Below are 13,387 nucleotides of genomic sequence, written 5' to 3' on the forward strand. Positions count from 1 at the left end.
ATCCATAAATATTTCCATAGAGTCCTCGAGATAATCTGAAAAGATGGCCATCATACACCTTTGGAACGTGTTTGGCGGATTGCAGAGGCCAAACGACATGCGGCGAAAAGCAAATGTCCCATATGGACAGGTGAATGTGGTCTTGTCTTGATCTTCTAGAGCTATCATAATTTGATTGTATCCGGCATAACCATCCAGGAAGTAGTAAAAATCATTTCCAGCTAGACGGTCTAGCATTTGGTCGATGAATGGCAGAGGGAAATGGTCTTTCTTGTGGCTGCATTCAGCTTGCAGTAGTCCATGCAAATGCGCCATCCAGTGATGGTCCTTTGTAGTATTAATTCATTGTGTTCATTCGGGACTATCGTCATGCCGCCCTTCTTCGGCACACACTGCATGGGGCTAACCCATGTGTTATCTGCGATAGGATAGATAATACTCGCATCTAGCCATTTGATAATCTTCTTCTTGACGACTTTCTTCATCATAAGGTTGATTTGCGTTGATGTTGAATTGTTGCTTTGTGGTCATCTTCAAGACGAATGAGGTGCATGCAGTACGTAGGGCTAATTCCTCTAATGTCAGCGAGCGTCCAACCAATTGCTCGCACATGCTTCCTGAGAATGCACATTAATGCATTCTTCTGATGTTCGTTGAGTGTAGAGGAAATGATAACTAGCAGTTTCTCATTCTACCCCAAAAAATGCGTACTTTAAATGGGTTGGTAGGGTCTTTAATTCAAGTGTTGGTGGCTCTACTAGGGAAAGTTGCGTTGTTTTTCTTTGATATTTTTATGTTGGCTCTACTTCTTGATTTGTGATCATTTTTTCTTCCTTGCTTTTTTTTGTTGTGATCACATTACAGGCAGCAACAGATGCGCTGGCTTCCTCTTCTTCATTTTCATCATCAAACTTTTCTTCTTCAATTAAGTTCCAGTCATCATCTGAATCATGCAGGTCTTCTTCATCCGAAAACTTCATGGCACGAATTATATTGAACTTCAGCTTCTATCCGTTGATGCTCAAAATGATTTCCCCTTTATGCACATCAATTTGAGCACGACCCGTTGATAGAAAAGGTCGCCCCAGAATGATGGGCACATCTTTGTTAGTCTCGTAGTCTAAAATGATGAAGTCAGCTAGCAGGATAAATTTGTCAATGGTGATCAGCACATCCTTCACCTTTCCCTCTGGATGCACCAAAGATCTATCGGCTAGTTGGAGAGTCACTGTTGTGGGAACAAGTTGCCCCATATTTAATTGTCTAAAGATTGACAAAGGCATCAAATTTATGCTGGCTCCCAAGTCTCCCCTCTTCTGAGTTACCATATCCTTCAGAAACTTGGCGTAGGCAGACATTTCCTCAATCGCTTCACTGAAAAGAATATTAATATGTAATTGCTTTAACATAGATAAGAAGCGTTGGTACTGTACCTCTTCATTCTTTTTCTTCCTTAGTCTTTGTGGGAAAGGGGGTAATTGAACTTTCACGGTTCCTGTTTCAGTTGGCTTTGAGGTCGACGCAACCTCCGGTTCTACTGCTTTTTTCTCTCTTTCTTCTTCTTACGTCACCACAATCTCAGGTTCACCTGCAATGGAAGTTGTTCTACTAAGCTCCTTCTTTTCTCCCTCCACAGTCTTCCCACTGTGCAATGTCACAACCTGACATTCCTCTTTACCTGATCCCCCCAGGTTGCGTGGAAGTTCAATTGAACTCGGCACAGCCCCTTGCAGTCTACTCTTCAGCTCACTCGCAATCTGGCTCATCTGTAATTCGAGATTGCAGATGGACGTAGCCTGACTTTAAAGCACAGTCTCATTTTTCTCTATGTATTGCTTCAATAGGCTCTCCAAAGAAGAGGATTGCGGTGCTTGTGAGCTACTTGCTTGATTGCTCATTTGACCGTTGTTGTGTGGGAAGAATCCTAGTGGCCCTTCTTTTTACGCCACAGGTTGGAAATTTTGTTGCCGATCCTTCTAAGCAAAATTGGGGTGGTTTCTCCACTCGAGGTTGTAGGTGTTCGAAAAAGGGTTATTTTTTACAAAGTAGACAGATTGTGGATTTTGCGGGCAATCTTCCATCGCATGCCATCATCGCAAGTCGCACACCTTGTGGTGTCTCTGATTGCGTTGATTTGCCCAGTTTCCAGTGTTGGGCTAATAATCGCAATTCCTTGGATTAAATTCATCATTTCGGTCATCTGGTTTTGTAATGAAGCAATCACACCATTATTTGCATCAGTGTCTTTGAGTCTCAATCTCTGGTCGCTCTCTCTCCAATCTTCATGGTTCTTAGAGATGCGATCCAGATATTCTTCGCCTCTTCATATGTTTTATCAAGTAGACCAACAACGACTGCCGTATTGGCAACAGTCTGCGAAGTGGGATTCAAACCATGATAGAAAATCTCCATTTGAAGCCAGTCTGGCAACCCATTATGTGGACAGTCCCAGACCAATCTCTTAAACCTTGCCCAAGCATCACTGAGTGATTCATCCATGTCTTGTTCAAAATTGGTAATAAGTTTCCTTCGTCTTGCTGGATTTTATGTCTTAAAACTCGTAGTTTGTAAATTAATAAGCATATTCTGTTTTGTTTTTCGATAAAGTTGTTATTGAAATTGTAATCTTGAATCCAATAAACTAAGGTCCTGAGGCTATTTAATGTAGTTTGAACTTTATGTAGTGACATAAATCTGGATCAAGTTCAAATATATAGCCAAAATGGTCTATAGTATATGAATAAGGTTGGGCGCCTTATTTTGGGGACACTATGGATGCGGCTCACTTTGTAGTTAGTACAAATAATGTGACCATGAATCGTTCATATAGAGATATGTGAGTAGGGGCATCCTATGCAATGAGTTTGCATAAGACTGAACCATGAAATAGTCACTTTTTACGTTCTAAATGCCTTTGTGTATAAAATTGACTATTTCGTTAATTGATGACCTAGGTAACTTAATCTTAATCCTGAGCTAATTATGAACTCCCGTTCACTCGGAATTATCCTTAGATCTGCATATGTGAGGGCAGCTCATTATCGCTGGCCCAATAAGACTCCCATTTCAGGGGTAAGATCAGGTAGATAGCTGGGAACATAGGGTGCAAGATGGAATTCACTCCTACCCATTATAGGGATAGTAGATAGGTTGTTCTCTTTAGTACTGAATTCAGATCTTGAACAAGGAGCCCAACCCTCTCCTTGGCCCGAGAGGGATTCGATTTAAGGTTGGACCTTAAACCAATTGTTCATTAGAGGATCAGTGGAACTTAAGGAATAAGATGTAGTCTCGGGGGTAAAACGATTTTTATGACCCAGTCAAGATTACGAACAACCTGTGAAGGATTAGCTTACTAATCATGGTTATATCAAATGGACACAAATATAGCTATAGTGAGGGGAGTACAACTACGGGATTATAGTTGAATGACCCGTTAGTTAACGAATATTGATTACATCCATCTAAAGTGTTTAGTTAGCTAATCTCGGATCGTTGGAGCCCATAATCTATAGGTCCATTAGGTTCCCCTACTAGCTCATATGGAATAAACTTAGAATTGTTCGAATTAGGTGAAGAGAGAGAAACCGACAAGTATATGTGATATAGTGGTCGGATTTTCAGTTTAGAGATACAACTTTAATATTTAAATGTGATTTAAATATCAAGAATATGAATACGTTCATATTCGGAAGCTCGAAAATAATGAAAATGGTCAAAGATGTAAAAACTCAAAGAGTTGACTTTTGACTTTGAAAAGTAAAACTTTGATCGACCTTATATTCAAATGTAATTTGAATTTTGAGAAAATGAATACGGATTCATGCTCGGGAGGTCAAAATTAGTCAACACGGAAAAAATCATAAAAAGTCAAAATGTTGACTTTTTGGTTAAAGTTTGACTTTGACAAAATGACTATTTTGCCCTTTGACTAAAGTTAGTGGGAAAATCCAAACTTTTGTTGGATAATTCCACTAACAAAATAGTGGGCTAGGTGTTGGCTTATAGTAGAGACATTAAGCCCACTTAGATAGTGGATTCTAGGTGTTGGGTTTTTATGAATTTGTTTCATGCAATTGTTGCATGGCTTTTTTTCTATAAATTGGGCTTTCAATTATGGATGAAATGGTTTTTATGAATTTGTTTCATGCCATTTTTCCAAAATTGTTTTCAAATTTGGGCTGGAAAAATAAAAAACCCAAGCCCAAATTCATTCTTATTTTCCATCTCGTTTCTCTCTCTCGATTTTCTTCATCCATCAGGTCCCACAACCCGGTTCTGAGTCTAGAGGATAATAGGTCAACTCTAGTGGTGGTCCAAAAGAGTTCAGATCGAGATTCAATGAGGAAAAGGTTTTTCAGGAGCTACAAAGGTTGTATTTCATCCCTTTTATTTACTGTTTTCCTTCAGTTTGCATGTTAATTTCCTTTTGATTAGAAGCAATTAGAGTGTATGTCTCGTGTTCCATCACATCTGTCATTCTCGGTAGGTGGAAAGTACTTTTTCATAAACTTTTCCATGACCTGTTCCCAAGAAGTGATCTCTCCTGGCTCGAGAGAATATGCCCATTTTCTAGCCTGATCACAGAGAGAAAATGGGAACGACGTTAGTCGAACTTCTTCAATAGAGATGTTCGGGAACACAAAAGTATTGCAGATTTCAATAAAGCTTCAGAGATGGGCGTGCGGGTCCTTGCCATGCCTTCCTCCGAATTGACCTGTAGTCTGGATCATCTGCAGCATCATAGGTTTCATTTCGAATCTGCTTCCGTCGAGGGCAGGCCTCATGATTCTTGGTGAGAAATCATAGAGGTTTAGCAATGCATAGTTCCTAATGGGCCTATTTTGATCGTTTTTCAATAGAATTGGATTCACCATGACATTGTTATCATTTGGTGCTCCATTTCCAGGCTACTACGCCATCTCTTCCTCATCTAACTGTGGTTGTTGTTGGTGGTTTCTCAATCTCCTTCTAAATGTCCTCTCAATCTCCAGGTCATAATTCTCTAAAGATTGAGAGTCTGCAAAGAAATCATAAAAATTACCGTTAGCACTCTATTTTGCCGAAGTCCCCAGCAACGGCGCCAAAAACTTGATGCTTGATTTTATGAAATGGAAATGTGGATGATATGCGTTGATGAAATTGCGTTGTGCACTCAAGTTTCCCCAATGGAATCCAAGTGTAAATTCCTCTGAGTTTCCTGGTAAGTCCAGGGTCGAACACAGGGACTTGTGAAAACAAATTGCGTTGGTAATTGTTATGAAAACCTTGCAGTAACCAAGTAAATAAATTGTTGGTTTGTTGTTGATTGTGTTAATGAGAAAATAAACAAATGCAGTGGATTTGAGAAAACACAGTTGTGTGATAGATGCAATGAGTATGTGATGAACGGGTTGAGAAGATCTTTAGCTAGCGTTACTCGAGAATCGTCAGACTATGCGATCATATTACAACCATGCACAGCAAGTCATTTTCCAATGCAAATGCGATGCTCCTATGTCTAGGACGCATGTGTTGAATGCAAAAGTGTCCATAGAGCTCATCCCTAAGTCTCTACTCTTGTCCTATGCGATAATGCAAAAAGCAAAAAGCAAGGTGATCGCATACAATCATATCCTATCTCTAGGATGCATGCGATGCATTGATAACAAATAGTACTCATTTCCTAAAGCTCCTATCTCTTGTTTATGTGTTCCAATCTGGCTCTTCTAAGTCTAGATTCTAAACCTGACCTTCCCAAGTCTAGATCCTATCCTTAGACTACCCTTCTGAGTATCTCTAATGGACGAATGAAGCATACATAATACAAAATAATCGCGAAGAATGAAGATTCCCTAGTTGTGCTAGCTAAATGCTTCTCAACCCATTCAACTAATTTAGCTACCCATGCGTGAATAACAAAGAGTGAACAGATATAGAGAAGGAAATTCCATTTTTATAAATGAGGTGAGTACAAAATGACAATGGAAGTTAAAGGTAGAGAGCCTGGTAGCAATTCCTTGCTGACCGAGGCTTTTAGACTGCAATCTCTATTCGATTCTACAGATGTTCCTGCTTCCACAGGCGTCGACCTCTCTCTGTCCTTGAAGCTTTCGGCGCTCTCCCAAGCTTACCGGAACGATCTGCCGCACATCCTCCTTCCTCGCATCCGCTTTAAAATGAAAGAAAACTAAGAAACAAAGACGTACATATGAACTAAAGAATGGCGAACTGATCAACTCGTCAACCCTTTTTCTGAAGAATGCCCTTGGTATTTATAGAGCATCCAGGTGAAAGGCGGCTTCTCTCTCATGGTTGTACAGATAGGACAACTTTAGTTCCTAACTGATGCGCCAAATAATTGTCACCAAAAAGTTGAATGTACTTTGTGACCGTTATCGGCTGTCAACTTAATTTAGATTCGACTGTCATCAGCTTTCTGTCCCATCGTGCTTAATTAGCCTTTCACCCAGATGCGCCCACCATGTTGTGCTGACCAAGTTGTGGTGATCCTTCTCAGGCAAATTTTTGCGATGACGGTGAAGTTGCGCTCGACCAATAATTTCCTATGATCGCAATTCTTGGATTGCATCAACACATATTCTGCACAAAAATATAAAAATCAACTGTTCTAATGCATTGAATGCATGCAATCGCAATATTATGAAATCGATGCTTAATGGATGCAAATTAACATATTTTATCAACGCAATCAAACATTGTTTAAGAACTTAGCACTATGATAACATGCATTTCTGCCCGTTATTATGAATATATGGATTTACAATTCCAGAACTATTTAGTAAATCATGGAATTCAATCCCAACTCATAGCACCTGCTACACCACAACAAAATGGTGTCGCAGAAAGGAGAAATTGAACCTTGTTAGACATGGTTCGTTCGATGATGAGTTATGCTCGGTTACCTCAATCCTTTTGGGGGTATGCTATACAGACTGCTGTACATATTCTGAACATGATTCATTCAAAAAAATTATTAAAAAACACCATATGACTTATGGAGAGGACGTAAAAGTAGTTTACATCACTTCAAAATCTGGGGATGCTCGACACACGTGTTGGTGCAAAACCCTGAGAAATTGGAACAACATTCAAAATTATACCTATTTGTAGGATACCCTAAGGAAACAAAAGGTGGATTATTCTATGATCCCGAAGATGATAAAGTATTTGTATCGACAAATGCTATATTCTTCGAACAAGATCATATTAGGAATCATCAACCATGCAGTAAACTAGTATTGAATGAAATGACCAAAGATACTATAGACAAATAAATAAAAGTTGTTGATCAAGCTAGTCCATCAACAATAATTGTTGCCCCATCACATTCTTCTCAAGAGTTGAGAATGTCTCGATGAAGTGGGAGGGTTGTTCATCCGCCTGAATGCTATATGGGTTTAACAGAAACTCAGGATGTCATATCTGATGATGGTCTTAAGGACCCTGACCTTTAAATAGGAAATGGAAGATGTTGATAGGGAACAATGGATAAAAGCCATGGACATAGAAATGGAGTCAATGTACTTCAATTCTATCTTGAAACTTGTAGATCAACCACATGAGGTTAAATCTATAGGTTGTAAATGGATCTATAAGAGAAAATGAGACCAAACTGGCAAGGTGCAAACCTATAAAGCCAGACTTATGGCAAAAGGTCTTACATAAAGGGAAATGGTTGACTATGAAGAAACCTTCTCTTATGTTGCCATGATAAAATGAATAAGTATTTTTATCCATTGCCGCATATTATGACTATAAAATATGGAAAATGGATGTCAAGACAGCTTTCTTGATTAGTCTTAATGAAAGTATTTACATATCTCAACCAAAAGGGTTCATTGAACAGGGTTAAGAACAAAAAGTTTGTAAGCTCAAAAGATCCATTTATGGGTTAAAACAAGCTTCAAGATCCTAGAATATAAGATTTGACACTACGATCAAGTCTTATGGCTTTGAACAGAATGTTGACGAATCTTGTGTATACAAGAAAATAGTCAACAAAACTATAGCTTTCCTGGTCCTTTATGTAGATGATATCTTGCTCATTGAGAATGAGACAAATTTCCTTGCTGGCATGAAGAGATGGTTAACATCACGATTCCAAATGAAAGATTTGGGAGATGCTCAATATATTCTTGGGATCCAATTTTTTTAGAATTTCAAGAATAGAATCCTAGCACTATATCAAGCATCTTATATTGACAAGATGTTGTCAAGGTATAATATGCAAAATTTCAAAAAGGGAATATTACCTTTTAGACATGGAATTCATTTGTCGAAGGAGCAGTGTCCTAAGACACCTCAAGAAGTTGAGAAAATGAAAAGAATTCTATATGCATCAGCAGTTGGGAGCATAATGTATGCTATGTTGTGTACACATCCTGACATATGCTTTACAGTTGGAATCGTCAGCAGGTTCCAATCTAACCCTAGACACAGTCATTGAACTACTATCAAGAACATCTTCAAGTATCTTCGAAGAATGAGGGACTATATGTTGTGTATGGGATTAAGGATTTAATTCTTATAGGATGCACTAATTCTAATTTTTAGACTGATGTAGATTCTAGGAAATCTACTTCAGGATCAATTTTCACTCTTAACAGAGGAGCTATAGTATGAAGAAACATCAAAAGAAGTTGTATAGCTGACTCCACGATGGAAGCAGAATATGTAGTTGTATGCGAAGCAGCTAAAGAAGCAGTGTGGTTGTGCATGTTCCTGATAGATTTGGAAGTGGTTCCAAATTTGCATTTGCCCACTACTCTGTATTGCAATAACAGTGGTACTGTTACTAATTCCAAGGTACCAAGAAGTCACAAACGTGAAAACACATCGAAAGAAAGTACCATCTCATCAAGGAGATAGTACACTAAGGAGAGATAGTTATGAAGATAGCCTCAAAAGATAACCATGCTGATCCGTTTATGAAGGCCCTCTCAGTTAAAGTGTTCAAGGGCCTGGTCGGACTAGAACTACAAGCATCATAATCTAGGGCAAGTAAGAGAATGTCAATGGTATATTGATGCCCTAGTTTATTAGATTTTCTCTCTATTTTTCTCAACATCTTAAAACATTATGTTTGTATATTTTTCTCACTGAAGTATTAATCCAAGTGGGAGATTGTTGGGAATGTCCTTAAACTCGTAGTTTGTAAATATTGTTAACATATTCTATACATAAATAAAATTATTATTGAGTATTTTATTCAATAAATTGTTTTAAATATTCAATGTGGTTTCTTTCTAGTTTTAAATATTGATTTATTGGATTTTTATAACAAAATGCAGTATCAATAACAATTTATTGAACAAAATACTCAATAATACTTTATTGGTAAATAGAACGAACTCTGAGTTTAGGACATTTCCAACACATCCAACATTGCTCAAAACTAAGCATACTTAACTTTGGAGTTCCTATGATTGAGCCACCAAAAAGGAAGGTGCACCTTGTTGGTATTAATAACACAAAAAATGTGCTATTTTTCTCTTCTTAATTCTAGGTCTTTATTGTGTTGAATGTGTTTATTTAATGATTTTATAGGTACTGAGCATCTTGGAGATGGAATCAGTCGTTATAAGCTGTTCGGGGTTAATTTGAAGCAATTAGGAGCTAATTTGAGCAATCGAGCTTCAAAAGGATGTAAAAGGACAAAAATGCCCCTAGTCAAAGCATTGCGATGCTCAAAGGACCATTGCATAGTGCTTAAAGATAGTAGCCTAAAATTTTCGTGTAAACACGTCAGCATTGCAATGTTGTCAAACTTGAACGGAGGTGCACACATTGTTTGTCGCAAGGTTGCAACGCTAGCTGCAGCTTTGCAACACTATGATTGCTGTATAAAACCTTTCCTCTTGAGAGAAACCACATTGAATATTTGATTAGTCGGTGGAAGTTGAACATTTTTCCTAGTATTATCCCTAGAACTTAATGCAATTTGTCGATTTGTATGAAGCGAATTCGTTTTCTATGCATTTTGATTAATTAGGTGATTAGGACCATTGATTGAGATTCCAATCAATTAGGCTAGACATAATCTAGAACCTAAAATTGCATTTAAATAACTCGATGAACAAGAATTGTATTGGTTCATTCCATTTTTCTAAGCTAGAATGTCGTAGTTAATTACATTTCTATCTTTTACTTTCATTGCATTTTATTTCTTTTATTCATTCCTATTCCAATCCACACCAAAGCCCCCTCCCCCCTTCTCCCCCCCAATTTTACCACTTTAAATAAAAATGTGCAAGGAACTAATCTTTCGTGCTTCCCTATTGTTCGACCCCAGACTTGCTGCCTGTACTACTAGTTAGTATAAGTAGTTTGTTCGGTGATTTATAAATATTCTTTGATCAGCGGTCTTTTGAGAGTGATGAATTTATTTGTCTAATCAAGGTTTGCTTGCGATGACAAATCTTTCAAGCTTAGAAATTTGGCGCCATTACCAAGGAAACCAATTATTTCTTCTTAGTTAATTTGTAGTTAAAGTTTCTTTTGCTTTGATTTGTTTTCTTTTTGTGTCAGTTAAGCATGATTGGATTTTCGTATTGATCTTCGACGTCTAAAAGTCGAGTTGCAGGTCTTGATGATAAGGTAAGTGGGCTTAACAATCAAATTACTGAGTTGATCGTCTTGGTTGGCCACGTGACGAAGTGGAGTTCACAACAAGCAGAGGCAGTAGGCCAAAAGTTGCAGTGTAGTCCAGTACCACATGGTCATTCCGAGGAGGGGTATTATGGTCATTTGGACTATGAGCCTCACCATTCTTGGTGGGAAAAGTCCTTTGACCATGGATACTTAGAATGGCAGTAGAGGTTAGACAACCAAGATTTCTCAAGCACCACATTAGTCGACTCATGCTCAGTCTTCAGGGTTAGATAAGTATTTAAAGGCTTTGGTTATGGAGATTTTTAACTGTACTTTTGGGCTAGGACACCATCCATGGTCAGTAGGAGTTTGAGCACTTCCAGTAGGAGAGTCTTTGCCCCGGGCAGAAACTAGAACTGACTTGCAAAGTCTGAGTGACCTTGTCGCTCAACTTGAAACTTCAGTTGGGAGGTCAGACGAGCCATTGCCAGACCATTTGTGATGCCTTCACCTTTTCAGAATTTCTTAAGAAGTAGAAATTAGCTTAATGTACAAGCTTGAAGGGAAAAGTTTTGCTAAACTATTCTTTAAAAGAAGGACTTTTCTAAGTGTAGTAGGTTAAGAGCCCAAAATTTGGCTAAGTGTAAGAGTATACATTGACCTTATTAAATGCGTTGATATGGGAGTCATAGACGTTAGTCATGTCTTTAGAGGTTAGACAAGTCCATTTAATGGCTAAGTGTTGGCCGTAAAAATGGTGGTCGAGTGTGGACGCAACCTAGGCAATGTCTTGTGCAGGCTTAGATAATAAGGTTGGATGCATACACCATGCGTTGTGGCATGGCGCTCGACAAGGCAAGGAGCAAGCATCGAGTGAACATCATGCATGAACAAGGAAATGTTGGCCAAGGCATTGGTAAGTGAGTTGTTGTACAATGGAATTAGGTTAGGCGATGGAGACAGCCTAAGGCAAGGTGATGAGCTTGAGCAGGCGCTGGTGGAAGGGCATGCGGCGAGGTGTGGCATTGGCGGACACGCACAAGCAAGTCAATGGATGCCAAGCGAGCTTGGTTACGTGCAAGGATGGGCGTACGTGTGATACCCTCACCTAAGGATGATTAAGTGTGGTGGTAAAAATTGGCTAAGTACAAAATAAGACATGTGTGGGCGTTGAGTAAATTGAACGTGTGGGGCTTTGTGTATGAACGACCAAGACTTTTAAAAAATGTGCAAGATTGTGTGGAACCCAAGGATAAGTTAGGCGTTGAAGTGAAGGCTTGGACGCATAAGAAAAACCTCCATGATGTATGGATATGAGGCCAAGCCATGGACGTAAGGTGCCATGAGTAAACGTTTGAGTAACTTTGAGTTGAGGCCTAACGGGTGGAAATTTGGCTAAGTGTTGAAGCCTAGGACAACCATGCGTTGAAGCTTGTGAGGCATGGGTCCATGGTGAAAGTTGGCTATGCGTTGGTCTTGACATTGGAGAATGTCATGTTGGCTAAAGTGGTAGACGCATAAGGGCACTATGCGTTGGTATAGGGTGTTCGGCCAAGACACGAAGCAATGGTCAAACCATGATGGATGCATGTTGACCGAGCATTGGCATGAGGCGCTGCCCAAGCGTTGGCGTGAAAAGGGCTGCTCATGGGTTGGGATGAAAGAGGCTGCGTGAGTAAGTAGCAAGGAAAAGCCATCGAGTGATGAGGATTGACCAGGCGCGAGCAAGGATGCGTTCGGTTGCACGTGAGTGTGGGCGCTAGGCATTGGAGCGTTGCATGCAGACGATCGCATAGCTCCTTGTGAGGTTGCACGATAGCACTCGACGATGAGCATAGGCACTAGAGATGAGCGTGAGTGTTAGACGATGAGCGTGAGGACTAGACAATGAGCATAGGCACTAGACGATGAACGTGAAACACTAGACGATGAGTTACATGATGAGTGCAAGGCTGTGTGCTGTGCACTGGAGCTACACGATGAGCATGACAAGGATGTGCGCTAACCGTGCAATGAAGGTATTATGCGTTGATGTTGAGGGGTAAAGGCATGTGGAAAAGCTTGTCCATGTGCCTAGGAAGTTGAGGTTAGTTGATTGCATTAAGAGGGCAAGCCAAGGCCTATGCGTTGGTACCATGCGATGATTATGTGTTGTGCGCTAAGACTGAATTATGTGCCAAGGACATTCAAGGGGCATGTAGGTGTATAGGACAAGGCCAGGGCGAGTAGCATGTGATAAGGGATATATGGTGACCTTGATGAATGCATGCGCCAAGGGTGAGCCATGCAAGGAGAAGAGTATGCGGCCAAGCAAGGACTTGCGATGACTTGAGGTTAGTGTGTCACAAAGGAAGGTGATGCGATGATGAATTCGGTCAAGTAAGCATGTAGTCATGTAATTGGAAGGATGCGATGATAAGAAGAGCTATGAGCTGATAGATTCATTTGGATAAGTGTCTTAACCGAGGAGAGTTTGAGCTTAAGTTAGAAGAAGGTGGACAAATAGGGTTTCATGTAAAGAGGACTTGTGCATGGGGAGGACAACGCAACTTCATGCAAGTAGGAAGTGGCATGGAAGTAGGTGGTAGCAAAGCAAGATGAAGACACTCCAAAAGTTCCTAAGTAGGAGGTGTCATGCATTGGAGCCTTAAGAGATGATGAGGATTTGTTGCTAAAGGCCTATAAATACCACCACAAGGCTTCTCTTCAGTTCATAACACAAATTGTCTTCAATAGATATTAGGAAGAGTGTTTGAAGGCAGATTCGAAAGAAGCTTTGCATTGATCATGAAGA

General features: G+C 39.7%; 1 non-coding gene across 1 annotated transcript; it reads left to right on the forward strand.

Annotated features, from left to right (window-relative positions):
* Window positions 1-2,428: 2,428 nt before the first annotated feature.
* LOC120072361 lies at window positions 2,429-2,535 on the forward strand. The gene has a single exon (XR_005480426.1). It is a non-coding gene; the product is annotated as a small nucleolar RNA R71 (small nucleolar RNA).
* Window positions 2,536-13,387: the final 10,852 nt, after the last annotated feature.

This window comes from Benincasa hispida, chromosome 2, assembly GCF_009727055.1.
Source record: "Benincasa hispida cultivar B227 chromosome 2, ASM972705v1, whole genome shotgun sequence".
NCBI classification, from domain to species: domain Eukaryota; kingdom Viridiplantae; phylum Streptophyta; class Magnoliopsida; order Cucurbitales; family Cucurbitaceae; genus Benincasa; species Benincasa hispida.